Source organism: Bufo gargarizans, chromosome 6 (genome assembly GCF_014858855.1).
Source record: "Bufo gargarizans isolate SCDJY-AF-19 chromosome 6, ASM1485885v1, whole genome shotgun sequence".
NCBI lineage: Eukaryota > Metazoa > Chordata > Amphibia > Anura > Bufonidae > Bufo > Bufo gargarizans.
Window position 1 is genome coordinate 17,559,026 of NC_058085.1, and position 14,347 is coordinate 17,573,372.

Genomic DNA, 14,347 nt, shown 5'->3' on the forward strand with positions numbered 1-14,347 from the left:
AGATCCACAAGCTCAGGCGTTTTCACTGGGCCAGGGATCATTTAAAATGGAGTGTGGCAAAATGGAAGACTGTTCTGTGGTCAGACGAGTCACGATTCAAAGTTCTTTTTGGAAATCTGGGACGCCATGTCATCCGGACCAAAGAGGACAAGGACAACCCAAGTTGTTATCAACGCTCAGTTCAGAAGCCTGCATCTCTGATGGTATGGGGTTGCATGAGTGCGTGTGGCATGGGCAGCTTGCATGTCTGGAAAGGCACCATCAATGCAGAAAAATATATTCAGGTTCTAGAACAACATATGCTCCCATCCAGACATCATCTCTTTCAGGGAAGACCCTGCATTTTTCAACATCCCTATTGACACCTGTAACTCAGCCACCTCTAAACTCCTAGCATTCTCTTCCTCCTTTGGCCTCTCACCTTCTCTTCACTCGTCTCTTCTGCTGCTCCCTCGGTCCACACACTAACACCCCCCCCCCCCCCCCCGCAGAACCCTTAAACATCTCACTCTCTACCATCTGCTACCTCCAAGACCCAGACACTGAGACCATCCTGTATAACACCACAATAAGTACAGCTCTGGACACTGTTGCCCGAAAAATCCACAGACAACCCTGGCACACCAACCTGACCAAAAAACTCAGACAAGCTTCCAGGGCTGCTCAGCGGCGATGGAAGAAATCCCATTCTAAAGATCAATTCACTGCATACAAACAATCCCTCCTCATTTACAAATCCTCACTCGCTGAAGCAAAACCGGCGACTTCTCATCTCATATCTTCCCTGTCCCACAGCCCTAAACAACTTTTAACTCCCTTCTCTGTCCCCCACTAGGGCTGAAACGATTACTCGATTTAAATCTAGTAATTCGACACAAAAAAAACCTTGATGCAAATTTTTTGCAAAGATTCGTATGTGTCATGTGAATACGGAGCGGGATTGAAGTGCTTGCTATTACTCCTGCTCCATGGTCACCCGCTGCGCTTGGAATACTCACCTTTCCAGCAGGGGGCCTCCGGACACTTCAAAGCATGTCCAAGGTCCTGCGCTGCACTGACCTCCTGACGTACGCACGCCGTGACCTGAAGCGCTGTGTGAGGTCAGGCACAGAGCAGCACAGAACGATGGAGTGTCGGCGGCGCCCCTGACGGAAATGTAAGTTGGTGAAACCAAGGGGGTGGCGGCACGACTAAGGCCAGGCGCCCGGAGTGCACAGCGTCATAGCAACCAATGACGCTGTGCAATCCGAGTGTCAGGAGGAGCAGGGCAGCAGAGACTATAGCACAAGGGGAGAGCTGATGGCCCTGGGGTGGGGAGAGCCGATGGCCCCGGGGTGGGGAGAGCCGATGGCCCCGGGGTGGGGGAGAGCCGATGGCCCCGGGGTGGGGGAGAGCCCATGGCCCCGGGGTGGGGGAGAGCCGATGGCCCCGGGGTGGGGGAGAGCCGATGGCCCCGGGGTGGGGGAGAGCCGATGGCCCCGGGGTGGGGGAGGGCCGATGGCCCCGGGGTGGGGGAGGGCCGATGGCCCCGGGGTGGGGGAGGGCCGATGGCACTGGGGAAAGCTGATGGCACTGGAGGATAGTGGAGCGGATGGCACTGGAGGATAGTGGAGCGGATGGCACTGGAGGATAGTGGAGCGGATGCACTTGGGCCAATCGCACAGTGGGGAACGACTGTGTTGGGGACTAATGGCAGGGGGTCTTATGAGTTTTTATAAAGGAAAACTGTCAATAAAATTTTTATTATTAGATTACTCGATTAATCGTGAAAAATAATCGATAGAATACTCGATTACTAAAATAATAATTTACTGCAGCTAGGGCTGCAGTTAACGATTATTTGAATAATCGATTAGTTGTCAATAATTTCATTGATTAATCGGGGAAAAACACCAAAATGGAAAAAAAAAAAGGGGTTTATATGATTTTACTTGAAAAATTATGTTCAAAGGCCATATTAAAACAAATTGTGGATGGCACCGTTATGGAGGATCTGTGGATGGCACCGTTATGGAGGATCTGTGGATGGACACTTATGGGGGGGGGGATCTGTGGATGGACACTTATGGGGGGGGATCTGTGGATGGACACTTATGGGGGGGGGATCTGTAGATGGACACTTATGGGGGGGGATCTGTAGATGGACACTTATGGGGGGGATCTGTGGATGGACACTTATGGGGGGGGGATCTGTGGATGGACACTTATGGGGGGGGGATCTGTGGATGGACACTTATGGGGGGGGGATCTGTGGATGGACACTTATGGGGGGGATCTGTGGATGGACACTTATGGGGGGGATCTGTGGATGGACACTTATGGGGGGGATCTTTGGAGGGACACTTATGGGGGGGGATCTGTGGATGGACACTTATGGGGGGGGGATCTGTGGATGGACACTTATGGGGGGGGATCTGTGGATGGACACTTATGGGGGGGGGGGATCTGTGGATGGACACTTATGGGGGGGGGATCTGTGGATGGACACTTATGGGGGGGGGATCTGTGGATGGACACTTATGGGGGGGGGATCTGTGGATGGACACTTATGGGGGGGGGATCTGTGGATGGACACTTATGGGGGGGGGGATATGTGGATGGACACTTATGGGGGGGGGGATATGTGGATGGACACTTATGGGGGGGGGGGATCTGTGGATGGACACTTATGGGGGGGGATGATCTGTGGATGGACACTTATGGGGGGGGGATCTGTGGATGGACACTTATGGGGGGGGGATCTGTGGATGGACACTTATGGGGGGGATCTGTGGATGGACACTTATTGTCGCGCGTTCCCGCTAAGTCTATGTACGGTGACGCGCGAAAAGACGCCCCAAAGAAGCACATGTACTTCTTGGGGCGTCGGGCGTTTTACAGCGCGATCATACGCGCTGTAAAACGCCCAGGTGAGAACCATTTCCATAGGGAATCATTGGTTCTTGCCTGTTGAGCGTTTTACAGCGCGTAGGAACGCGCTGTAAAGCGCTCAGGTCTGAACCCAGCCTTATGAATGCGACCCGCAGCACCGCAGGCATGTAGGGCTCAGCGGTGTAGGGAGAACTGAGTTTTAGCGCACCAGTGAATGGAGTGCTTTAACCACCTCCCGACCGCCTAACGCACGGATGCGTCCGGAAGGTGGTTGATTCATTCCTCCTGGACGCATCCGTGCGTCATCTCGCGAGACGCGAAATTTCGGTCACAGCCGGCCCGCGCATGCGCATCGCGGGCCGGCAAAAGTTAAAGGAGTATTTCGTCAGCAACCTGCCAGCCAATGATCGCGGCTGGCAGGTTGCTGATTTTTTAAAAATCCAATCAGAAGCCATATAGCAGATCATATTAGTAAATATGATCTGTTATATGGCTGCCCTGCTCCTCTGCTGGTCCTTTTCGTCGGTTGGATCCAGCAGAGGAGCAGGCTTCACAGTGAGTACACCAAACACCACACACTAGCCCCAGATCACCCCCTGCACCCCAATTAACCCTTTGATCGCCCCTGTCAATCACTAGTGAAAGGAAAAAAATGATCAGTGCAAACTGACACTTTTTTTTTTCACTGGTATTGACTGTTAGGTTTTAGGGATAGTTTAGGCCCCTTGGTTAGGTAGTTTAGGGATCAGTTAGCGCCCAGCCCACCGCACCGCAGTCCCTTATTCGCTGATTAGCGTATCGCTAATCAGCATTTGTACTTTTATAGTATCTGGAAGTGATAAAAACTGATGACGGTCAGATCTATAATTGTAATAGTGTCACTTTAGTTCGCCCTCCACCCAAAACGCAGTGTTTGCCCGATCAGGCCTGATCGGTCGCCCACACGTGCGTTCACCCACGCCCGCCCCACCGCAGTGACAATTTTTTTTATTTTTTTTGATCACTGCACATTCACTTTACACGCGCTGCGGTGATAAAAAAAAATCCGTTTTGATATTTTTTATCAACCGCAGCGGCCTCCGGTACTTCGCTAGCCTCCCATTTGTAAGACAGGCTTGCTTTTTTTCTTGGGTAGTCTCAGGGAATACCCCTAAATTTAGTTGCCCAAATGTCAAACAGGGGGTATTCTTCTGAAGAGGCCTACAGGCTTCTGACCCAGTCAGATGAGGAATGGGAACCCTCATCTGATGAATCTAGCGGGTCAGAATATGAACCTGTAGAAAGCAGTGGCTCTCTGACCCAAAGTTCGGACGAGGAGGCTGAGGTCCCTGATAGCACCAGGAGTACCCGGCCCCGTGTCGCTAGACCGCAGGTTGCGCAGGATCCGCTTCAAGAGCAGCAGAGTGGGGCTGGCGCTGTCGGATTACGTGGTGAGGCATACACCAGCAGCGCAGCCCTCCCTGGACCTAGTACCAGCACTGCCGTAGAACATGGTGAAGTGGCGAGCACCAGAAGGGCAGTTGAAGCTGGTACGGTGGCACGTGCAGTAGTTACCCTGTCGCAGCCACCGCAAAGACGTGCCCGTAGAGCCCCTAGAATCCCTGAGGTGCTGGCAAACCCTGATTGGCAGTCCCCAACTTCAGCCGCACCTGTAGTTCCCCCTTTCACCGCCCATTCTGGAGTTTGGGTTGAGACAGCTCAGATCGGTTCGGCCCTGGGATTTTTTGAGCTGTTCTTGACTGCGGAGCTCTTAGACTTAGTTGTGGCAGAAACAAATCGGTATGCCACACAATTTATAACCGCCAACCCGGGAAGCTTTTATGCCCAGCCTTTCCGGTGGAAACCAGTCCAAGTTTCCGAAATTACAATTTTTTTGGGCCTTCTCCTCAACATGGGTCTAACTAAAAAGCATGAATTGCGGTCATATTGGTCCACGAACCCAATTCATCACATGCCCATGTTCTCTGCTGCTATGTCCAGGACACGGACATAGCAGCAGACCATCCTGCGTTTCCTGCACTTTAGCGACAACACCACCTCCCGTCCCAGAGGCCACCCAGCTTTTGACCGGCTCCACAAAATTCGGCCCCTCATAGACCATTTCAACCAGAAATTTGCAGATTTGTATACCCCAGAGCAAAACATCTGCGTAGACGAGTCCCTAATACATTTTACCGGGCGCCTTGGCTTCAAACAATATATCCCAAGCAAGCGCGCCCGGTATGAGGTCAAATTGTATAAGCTCTGTGAAAGGGCCACAAGCTATACCCACAAATTTCGTGTCTATGAGGGAAAAGATCAGACCCTGGAGCCGGTCAGTTGCCCTGACTACTTGGGGAGCAGTGGGAAGACAGTCTGGGACTTGGTGTCACCCTTATTCGGCAAGGGGTACCATCTTTATGTGGACAATTTCTACACAAGTGTGGCCCTCTTTAGGCATTTGTTTCTAGAACAGATTGGCGCCTGTGGCACCGCGCGAACTAGTCGTGCGGGCTTCCCCCAACGGCTCGTTAGCACCCGTCTTGCAAGGGGGGAGAGGGCTGCCTTGTGTAACGAAGAACTGCTCGCGGTGAAATGGAGAGACAAGCGTGACGTTTACATGCTCTCCTCCATTCACGCAGACACGACAATACAAATTGAGCGAGCAACCCGTGTCATTGAAAAGCCCCTCTCAGTCCACGACTATAACCTTCACATGGGAGGGGTGGACTTCAATGACCAGATTGGCTCTGTATAATAGTTTTGTTCTCTACAGTAAGGCTGGGAGAACACGATCCTTCCTCAAATTTCAGGAAGAGATCATCGAGAGCCTCCTGTACCCAGGAGGTTCCGTGGCCCCATCCACCAGTGTAGTTAGCCGTCTACATGAGCGACATTTCCCCAATGTCGTTGCCGGTACCTCAACCCAACCGTCACCCCGAAAAAGATGTCGTGTCTGTAGCAGGAGTGGAATAAGGCGTGACACCCGCTATTTCTGTCCTGACCACCCTGCCCTATGCTTAGGGGAGTGTTTCCGGAAGTACCACACACAGGTACACCTAGCATAGGGATCATCTCACCAGGACAGGCAAACAGGGCTATTAGGGCCCATTCACATACAGCTGCAGCAAACGTCTCCTTTCACCTGGGACAAAGTGAATAACGCACTTTGCCACATCTTTGGGCGATTTGCGCTTTGCACATTGACCCATGGGGAAGGAGAGGTTTGTTCTATAAAGGTAAAAAAATAAAAATAAAAAAACACACCAGTAAGCAAAAAGGTTAATGTTTAGTTCAAAAAGTTAAAGTTTATATGTTCTCTTACAAAGTTAATAAAATTTTTGCGTTGCGGGCCTGATTTTTTATATTTTTTTTTTACCTTCCAGGTGGACCAACCGATCGACTAGCTGCAGCACTGATGTGCATTCTGACAGAAGCATTGCGCTGCTGTCAGATTACACACAAGTCGGTGTATGCGGCGCTGCAAGACGAGATTTTTCCTCTGCAGTAAAAGATACGTTTGCCGAGGCATATGAGCTGAGGAGGAGGCGGCGTTCCTATGCTTTGGCAAACACTTTGCATATAAAAAAATAAATAAAAAATCCCGGCAATGATTTATTCATCCACATCGATTGATGTGAATGGAGAAATCTGGTTTGCCAGGGCATACGAGCTAAGTGGGTATGGATGTTGGGCGGAGCTCCTATGTCCTGGCAGACGCCTTTCCCCTCCTTTTTTTGGGGGGGCAGAGATTTTTTCATCCACATTGATCGATGCGAATGAAGAAATCTGTGCCGTTCATTTTTTTCTTTCAGCCCAGAGGCTAAACGGAAAAAAAAATCTCATTACCTGTATGCTCAATATAAGGAGAATAGCAGAAACTCCTAATGCTGGCCATACATGTAATGACTGCGGAGACCCTCAAATGCCAGGGCAGTACAAACACCCCACAACTGACCCCATTTTGGAAAGAAGACACCCCAAGGTATTCGCTGAGGGGCATATTGAGTCCATGAAAGATTGAAATTTTTGTCCCAAGTTAGCGGAAAGTGAGACTTTATTAGAAAAAAAAAAAAAAAAAAAAAAATCAATTTCCGCTAACTTATGCCCAAAAAAAAAAATTCTATGAACTCGCCAGGCCCCTCATTGAATACCTTGGGGTGTCTTCTTTCCAAAGTGGGGTCACATGTGGGGTATTTATACTGCCCTGGCTTTTTAGGGGCCCTAAAGCGTGAGAAGAAGTCTGGGATCCAAATGTCAAAAAATGCCCTCCTAAAAGGAATTTGGGCACCTTTGCGCATCTAGGCTGCAAAAAAGTGTCACACATGTGGTATCGCCGTACTCAGGAGAAGTTGGGGAATGTGTTTTGGGGTGTCATTTTACATACACCCATGCTGGGTGAGATAAATATCTTGGTCAAATGTCAACTTTGTATAAAAAAAATGCGAAAAGTTGTCCTTTGCCAAGATATTTCTCTCACCCAGCATGGGTATATGTAAAATGACACCCCAAAACACATTCCCCAACTTCTCCTGAGTACGGCGATACCACATGTGTGACACTTTATTGCAGCCTAGGTGGGCAAAGGGGCACACATTCCAAAGTGCACCTTTTGGATTTCACCGGTCATTTTTTACAGATTTTGATTGCAAAGTTCTTCTCACACATTTGGGCCCCTAAATTGCCAGGGCAGTATAACTACCCCACAAGTGACCCCATTTTGGAAAGAAGACACCCCAAGGTATTCTGTGAGGGGCATGGTGAGTTCCTAGAATTTTTTATTTTTTGTCGCAAGTTAGTGGAATATGAGACTTTGTAAGAAAAAATAAAAAAAATAAAATCATCATCATTTTCCGCTAACTTGTGACAAAAAATAAAAAGTTCTATGAACTCACTATGCCCATCAGCGAATACCTTAGGGTGTCTACTTTCCGAAATGGGGTCATTTGTGGGGGTTGTTCTACTGTCTGGGCATTGTAGAACCTCAGGAAACATGACAGGTGCTCAGAAAGTCAGAGCTGTTTCAAAAAGCGGAAATTCACATTTTTGTACCATAGTTTGTAAATGCTATAACTTTTACCCAAACCATTTTTGTTTTGCCCAAACATTTTTTTTTTATCAAAGACATGTAGAACAATAAATTTGGCGAAAAATTTATATATGGATGCCCCTACCCTAATGGAATGTACCTAGATTATGTAATCCATGATGGTCACTGTGTATACCTTGTTTATCTGGTATTATTCTGGACCTTGGAGCGGCAATTCTCAGATCCGCAATGAACCAGAATCCCAAGATAAACTATGCAGACAATGCTAACCCTCCTGTACACACATTTACAACCAAGTCCTTGTTCATTTAGAGGTCCTCTAATAAATGAGACAATACCTGGTACAGATTTCAGACCGGTCTTCTTTGCTCAGTCTATGAAATAAAATAAACAAAGCCTTCCACAAACATTTCCAGGCCGGTGTCATTCCACCCTATAGAAATGGACAAGGTCTCTCCATACACGTCCTGGATTTCAGCCTGAACGTCATTCCACTCAATACAGAGCGCTCACATTAGATCTCACAAACACTAACCCCAGTAGAGAACTTACCCAATTTGTAGAATTGATAGCTGCTAAGATACCCCCAAACCATCTCCTATCACAGATCTACAAAGTCTCCAACAGATAAAACACCCTTTAGACAGGGAATATACCTCTCCCGTGGTATCTCCAGATGCACAAGACTCCAAGAGAACGCATCAAACTACTCACCAGGTGGTATCTTACCCCAGTCAGACTGAGACATAGGAAGGGTCTTAGTGATGACAATTGCTGGAAATGTTCTCGGTCGCAGGGCTCTTACTTACATATGTGGTGGTCATGTCCAATTATCCAGCCTTTATGGACTAAGATTCTAGAGACAATAATGAATCTATGCTCCCCGCCCGCAATCCCCACTCCAGCCTCAGTCCTACTGAACATCAGGCTGCAGGACGCCCCCACCCCAGAAGGAACCTCTTCCAATGCCTGACCTCTTATTCCACAGCATTGGAATCAGCAGTCTTCACCCACACTTACACAATGGCTACACAAAGTAAACCACATATCCCACATGGAAGACCTGGGCCGACTGGGAGACCGGATCACAGACTTCAGAAGACCTGGGCCGACTGGGAGACCGGATGACAGACCTCAGAAGACCTGGGCCCACTGGGAGACCGGATGACAGACCTCAGAAGACCTGGGCCCACTGGGAGACCGGATGACAGACCTCAGAAGACCTGGGCCCACTGGGAGACCGGATAACAGACCTCAGAAGACCTGGGCCCACTGGGAGACCGGATCACAGACCTCAGAAGACCTGGGCCCACTGGGAGACCGGATCACAGACCTCAGAAGACCTGGGCCCACTGGGAGACCGGATCACAGACCTCAGAAGACCTGGGCCCACTGGGAGACCGGATCACAGACCTCAGAAGACCTGGGCCCACTGGGAGACCGGATCACAGACCTCAGAAGACCTGGGCCCACTGGGAGACCGGATCACAGACCTCAGAAGACCTGGGCCCACTGGGAGACCGGATCACAGACCTCAGAAGACCTGGGCCCACTGGGAGACCGGATCACAGACCTCAGAAGACCTGGGCCCACTGGGAGACCGGATCACAGACCTCAGAAGACCTGGGCCCACCGGGAGACTGGATCACAGACCTCAGAAGACCTGGGCCCACCGGGAGACCGGATCACAGACCTCAGAAGACCTGGGCCCACCGGGAGACCGGATCACAGACCTCAGAAGACCTGGGCCCACCGGGAGACCGGATCACAGACCTCAGAAGACCTGGGCCCACCGGGAGACCGGATCACAGACCTCAGAAGACCTGGGCCCACCGGGAGACCGGATCACAGACCTCAGAAGACCTGGGCCCACCGGGAGACCGGATCACAGACCTCAGAAGACCTGGGCCCACCAGGAGACCGGATCACAGACCTCAGAAGACCTGGGCCCACCGGGAGACCGGATCACAGACCTCAGAAGACCTGGGCCCACCGGGAGACCGGATCACAGACCTCAGAAGACCTGGGCCCACCGGGAGACCGGATCACAGACCTCAGAAGACCTGGGCCCACCGGGAGACCGGATCACAGACCTCAGAAGACCTGGGCCCACCGGGAGACCGGATCACAGACCTCAGAAGACCTGGGCCCACCGGGAGACCGGATCACAGACCTCAGAAGACCTGGGCCCACTGGTAGACCGGATCACAGACCTCAGAAGACCTGGGTCGCATATCGCGCGACTACACCTTTCATTCTGAACTTCGCCAACCCCCCCACTTCAGTCTTCACCTCAGAGAAGCCTACCCCAGCCCCTCACCTACGGATTGTTTCTCTCACGAGGTCTAGGAAGGTTTGCTCTTCTGCTCTCACTCCATTATTGCATGGTCCTCTGGAAGAGATCCCGTGTATCTTTCATACCTCCCACTCTCCGGCGCACTCAGATACTTTACTGTAATCTCTGTATACCATACTCGCTAGGACTCCTATATCTGGACTATTGCTTACTCTTTTGGCTGTCATTTCTATGTACAAAAAACTATAAAAAGAAATGGACAAGATCTGAAATAAACAGGTAAATACCAAGGACGCAGTTTAACTCTTCAAGTACAAACATTGCTGAAGAGCCTTCACCTCATCCAGAGGATTTGTATCAGACCCAGTGGATCCCAAGGATCACTATGGGCGGGCCTTAGCGCTGCTCTAGGTGGTATTCCAGACAGTGACGTCACCGCGAACACTGCTAGGCAGAAAGAATTCTGGGCTGACCGTGCGCCATATCGCGGATCTCAGGCGGCGGTTGTGGCGGCGGATATTGGACTGTGTAAAAGGCCGTTAGATAGGCCAGAGGCGTCTGCCCTCATCCCCCATAACCGGCCCCTTCTGGAAGGTTCTTCTCTGCTGCTTTACTTCCCAAACACCAGCAGTTACAGGGTTAACATGGTCTAATGGGTTACTTATCCAGTGAGAAGTGCCCCTCTGCCCACTGTGATGCCAGGTCTTGTGCCCAGAACCGGTTCAGGCCAGGCTGACCTCCCCTGTCTCTGAGGCAGGGCATCGCCCTCTGTATGCTGGCAGTGCCAGATCACCGGCCCAAATTCATTTAACCCCTTAAATACACCAGTTACTTATCCAAATCAGTGAAAGGTGCCCCTCCTCCCACTTTGTGCCCATCTGGTGTCATTTATTGCCGCCTCCAACTGGACTTCTGTCAGCGCTAATAAGAAGCCAACATCAGCCCCAGATGTGCGGATCTTACCGGGGGCGTGTCCTCCGATAATCCTTCACCACGGACCGTCCTGTGTGTTCTCATTTCTCCCAGGCTGTGCTGCAGGAGTAGGTAAAACCCGGCGATGATGTCATGAACACGTGATCATGTGTGGGCGGAGTCAGGCTCCAGGCTGTGCTGCATGAATACGTAAAAACACTGATGATGTTATGACCACGTGATCATGTGTGGGAGGAGTCAGGCTCCAGGCTGTGCTGCAGGAGTAGGTAAAGGACCTGTGACGATGTCATGACCATGTGATCATGTGTGGGAGGGGTCAGGCTCCAGGTTGTACTACAGGAGAAGGTAAAAACCCTGTGATGTCATGACCATGTGATCATGTGTGGGTCTGTGGGAGGAGTCAGGCTCAAGGCTGTGCTGCAGGAGAAGGTACAGGACCTGTGATGATGTCATGACCATGTGATCACGTGTGGGAGGAGTCAGGCTCAAGGCTGTGCTGCAGGAGAAGGTACAGGACCTGTGATGATGTCATGACCATGTGATCACGTGTGGGAGGAGTCATGGAAATCACATGACCAGGTTTATCTGCTCTGTGTATGCAGGGCTCTACTATGCAGTTTGTAATTCCAGTCTGTATATAGCAGAGCTGTATGTGTGTAATGTCTGTATAGTTGAGCTGTATGTATTTAACCAAGCTGTATATGTGTAATATGCCTCTAAAGACTTCTATCAGTGTGTGCAGCAAAGCTGTGTATGTGTAATGTTCAGTTACTACAGCGGAGTCTTTGTCATGTCCATGTAGCAGAGCTGTGTATGTGTAATGTTCAGTTACTACAGCGGAGTCTCTGTCATGTCCATGTAGCAGAGCTGTGTATGTGTGATGTTCAGTTACTACAGCGGAGTCTCTGTCATGTCCATGTAGCAGAGCTGTGTATGTGTAATGTTCAGTTACTACAGCGGAGTCTCTGTCATGTCCATGTAGCAGAGCTGTGTGTGTAATGTTCAGTTACTACAGCGGAGTCTCTGTCATGTCCATGTAGCAGAGCTGTGTATGTGTAATGTTCAGTTACTACAGCGGAGTCTCTGTCATGTCCATGTAGCAGAGCTGTGTATATGTAATGTTCAGTTACTACAGTGGAGTCTTTGTCATGTCCATGTAGCAGAGCTGTGTATGTGTAATGTTCAGTTACTACAGCGGAGTCTGTGTCATGTCCATGCAGCAGAGCTGTGTATGTGTAATGTTCAGTTACTACAGCTGAGTCTCTGTCATGTCCATGTAGCAGAGCTGTGTATGTGCAATGTTCAGTTACTACAGCTGAGTCTCTGTCATGTCCATGCAGCAGAACTGTGTATGTGTAATGTTCAGTTACTACAGCTGAGTCTCTGTCATGTCCATGTAGCAGAGCTGTGTATATGTAATGTTCAGTTACTACAGCGGAGTCTTTGTCATGACCATGTAGCAGTGCTGTGTATGTGTGATGTTCAGTGACTACAGCGGAGTCTTTGTCATGTTCATGTAGCAGAGCTGTGTATGTGTGATGTTCAGTTACTACAGCTGAGTCTTTGTCATGTCCATGTAGCAGAGCTGTGTATGTGTGATGTTCAGTTACTACAGCTGAGTCTCTGTCATGTCCATGTAGCAGAGCTGTGTATGTGTAATGTTCAGTTACTACAGCGGAGTCTCTGTCATGTCCATGTAGCAGAGCTGTGTATGTGTGATGTTCAGTTACTACAGCTGAGTCTTTGTCATGTCCATGTAGCAGAGCTGTGTATGTGTGATGTTCAGTTACTACAGCTGAGTCTCTGTCATGTCCATGTAGCAGAGCTGTGTATGTGTAATGTCCAGTTACTACATCTGAGTCTCTGTCATGTCCATGTAGCAGAGCTGTGTATGTGTAATGTTCAGTTACTACAGCTGAGTCTTTGTCATGTCCATGTAGCAGAGCTGTGTATGTGTAATGTTCAGTTACTACAGCGGAGTCTTTGTCATGTCCATGTAGCAGAGCTGTGTATGTGTAATGTTCAGTTACTACAGCGGAGTCTCTGTCATGTCCATGTAGTAGAGCTGTGTATGTGTAATGTTCAGTTACTACAGCGGAGTCTTTGTCATGTCAATGTAGCAGAGCTGTGTATGTGTAATGTTCAGTTACTACAGCGGAGTCTCTGTCATGTCCATGTAGCAGAGCTGTGTATGTGTAATGTTCAGTTACTACAGTGGAGTCTTTGTCATGTCCATGTAGCAGGGCTGTGTATATGTAATGTTCAGTTACTACAGCGGAGTCTCTGTCATGTCCATGTAGCAGAGCTGTGTATGTGTAATGTTCAGTTACTACAGTGGAGTCTTTGTCATGTCCATGTAGCAGAGCTGTGTATGTGTAATGTTCAGTTACTACAGTGGAGTCTTTGTCATGTCCATGTAGCAGAGCTGTGTATATGTAATGTTCAGTTACTACAGCGGAGTCTTTGTCATGACCATGTAGCAGAGCTGTGTATGTGTGATGTTCAGTGACTACAGCGGAGTCTTTGTCATGTCCATGTAGCAGAGCTGTGTATGTGTAATGTTCAGTTACTACAGTGGAGTCTCTGTCATGTCCATGTAGCAGAGCTGTGTATGTGTAATGTTCAGTTACTGCAGCTGAGTCTCTGTCATGTCCATGTAGCAGAGCTGTGTATGTGTAATGTTCAGTTACTACAGCTGAGTCTCTGTCATGTCCATGTAGCAGAGCTGTGTATGTGTAATGTTCAGTTACTACAGTGGAGTCTCTGTCATGTCCATGTAGCAGAGCTGTGTATGTGTAATGTTCAGTTACTACAGCAGAGTCTTTGTCATGTCCATGTAGCAGAGCTGTGTATGTGTAATGTTCAGTTACTACAGCTGAGTCTCTGTCATGTCCATGTAGCAGAGCTGTGTATGTGTGATGTTCAGTTACTACAGCAGAGTCTTTGTCATGTCCATGTAGCAGAGCTGTGTATGTGTAATGTTCAGTTACTACAGCAGAGTCTTTGTCATGTCCATGTAGCAGAGCTGTGTATGTGTAATGTTCAGTTACTACAGCAGAGTCTCTGTCATGTCCATGTAGCAGTGCTGTGTATGTGTAATGTTCAGTTACTACAGCGGAGTCTCTGTCATGTCCATGTAGCAGAGCTGTGTGTGTGTAATGTTCAGTTACTACAGCGGAGTCTCTGTCATGTCCATGTAGCAGAGCTGTGTATGTGTA

The 14,347-nt window shown here is 49.4% G+C and overlaps 1 protein-coding gene and 1 long non-coding RNA gene across 2 annotated transcripts in view; one reads left to right on the forward strand and one right to left on the reverse strand.

The window, feature by feature from the left end:
* The window catches only part of LOC122940466, a 37,994-nt gene extending 26,776 nt beyond the window's left edge, over positions 1-11,218 (reverse strand). The window contains exon 1 of the long non-coding RNA XR_006390288.1: positions 11,160-11,218. This is a non-coding gene — a long non-coding RNA (uncharacterized LOC122940466). The remainder of the gene's footprint in view (positions 1-11,159) is intronic.
* The window catches only part of LOC122940401 (zinc finger protein 585A-like), a 245,560-nt gene that overhangs the window by 133,404 nt on the left and 97,809 nt on the right, over positions 1-14,347 (forward strand). The gene's annotated exons all lie outside the window — the stretch shown is intronic.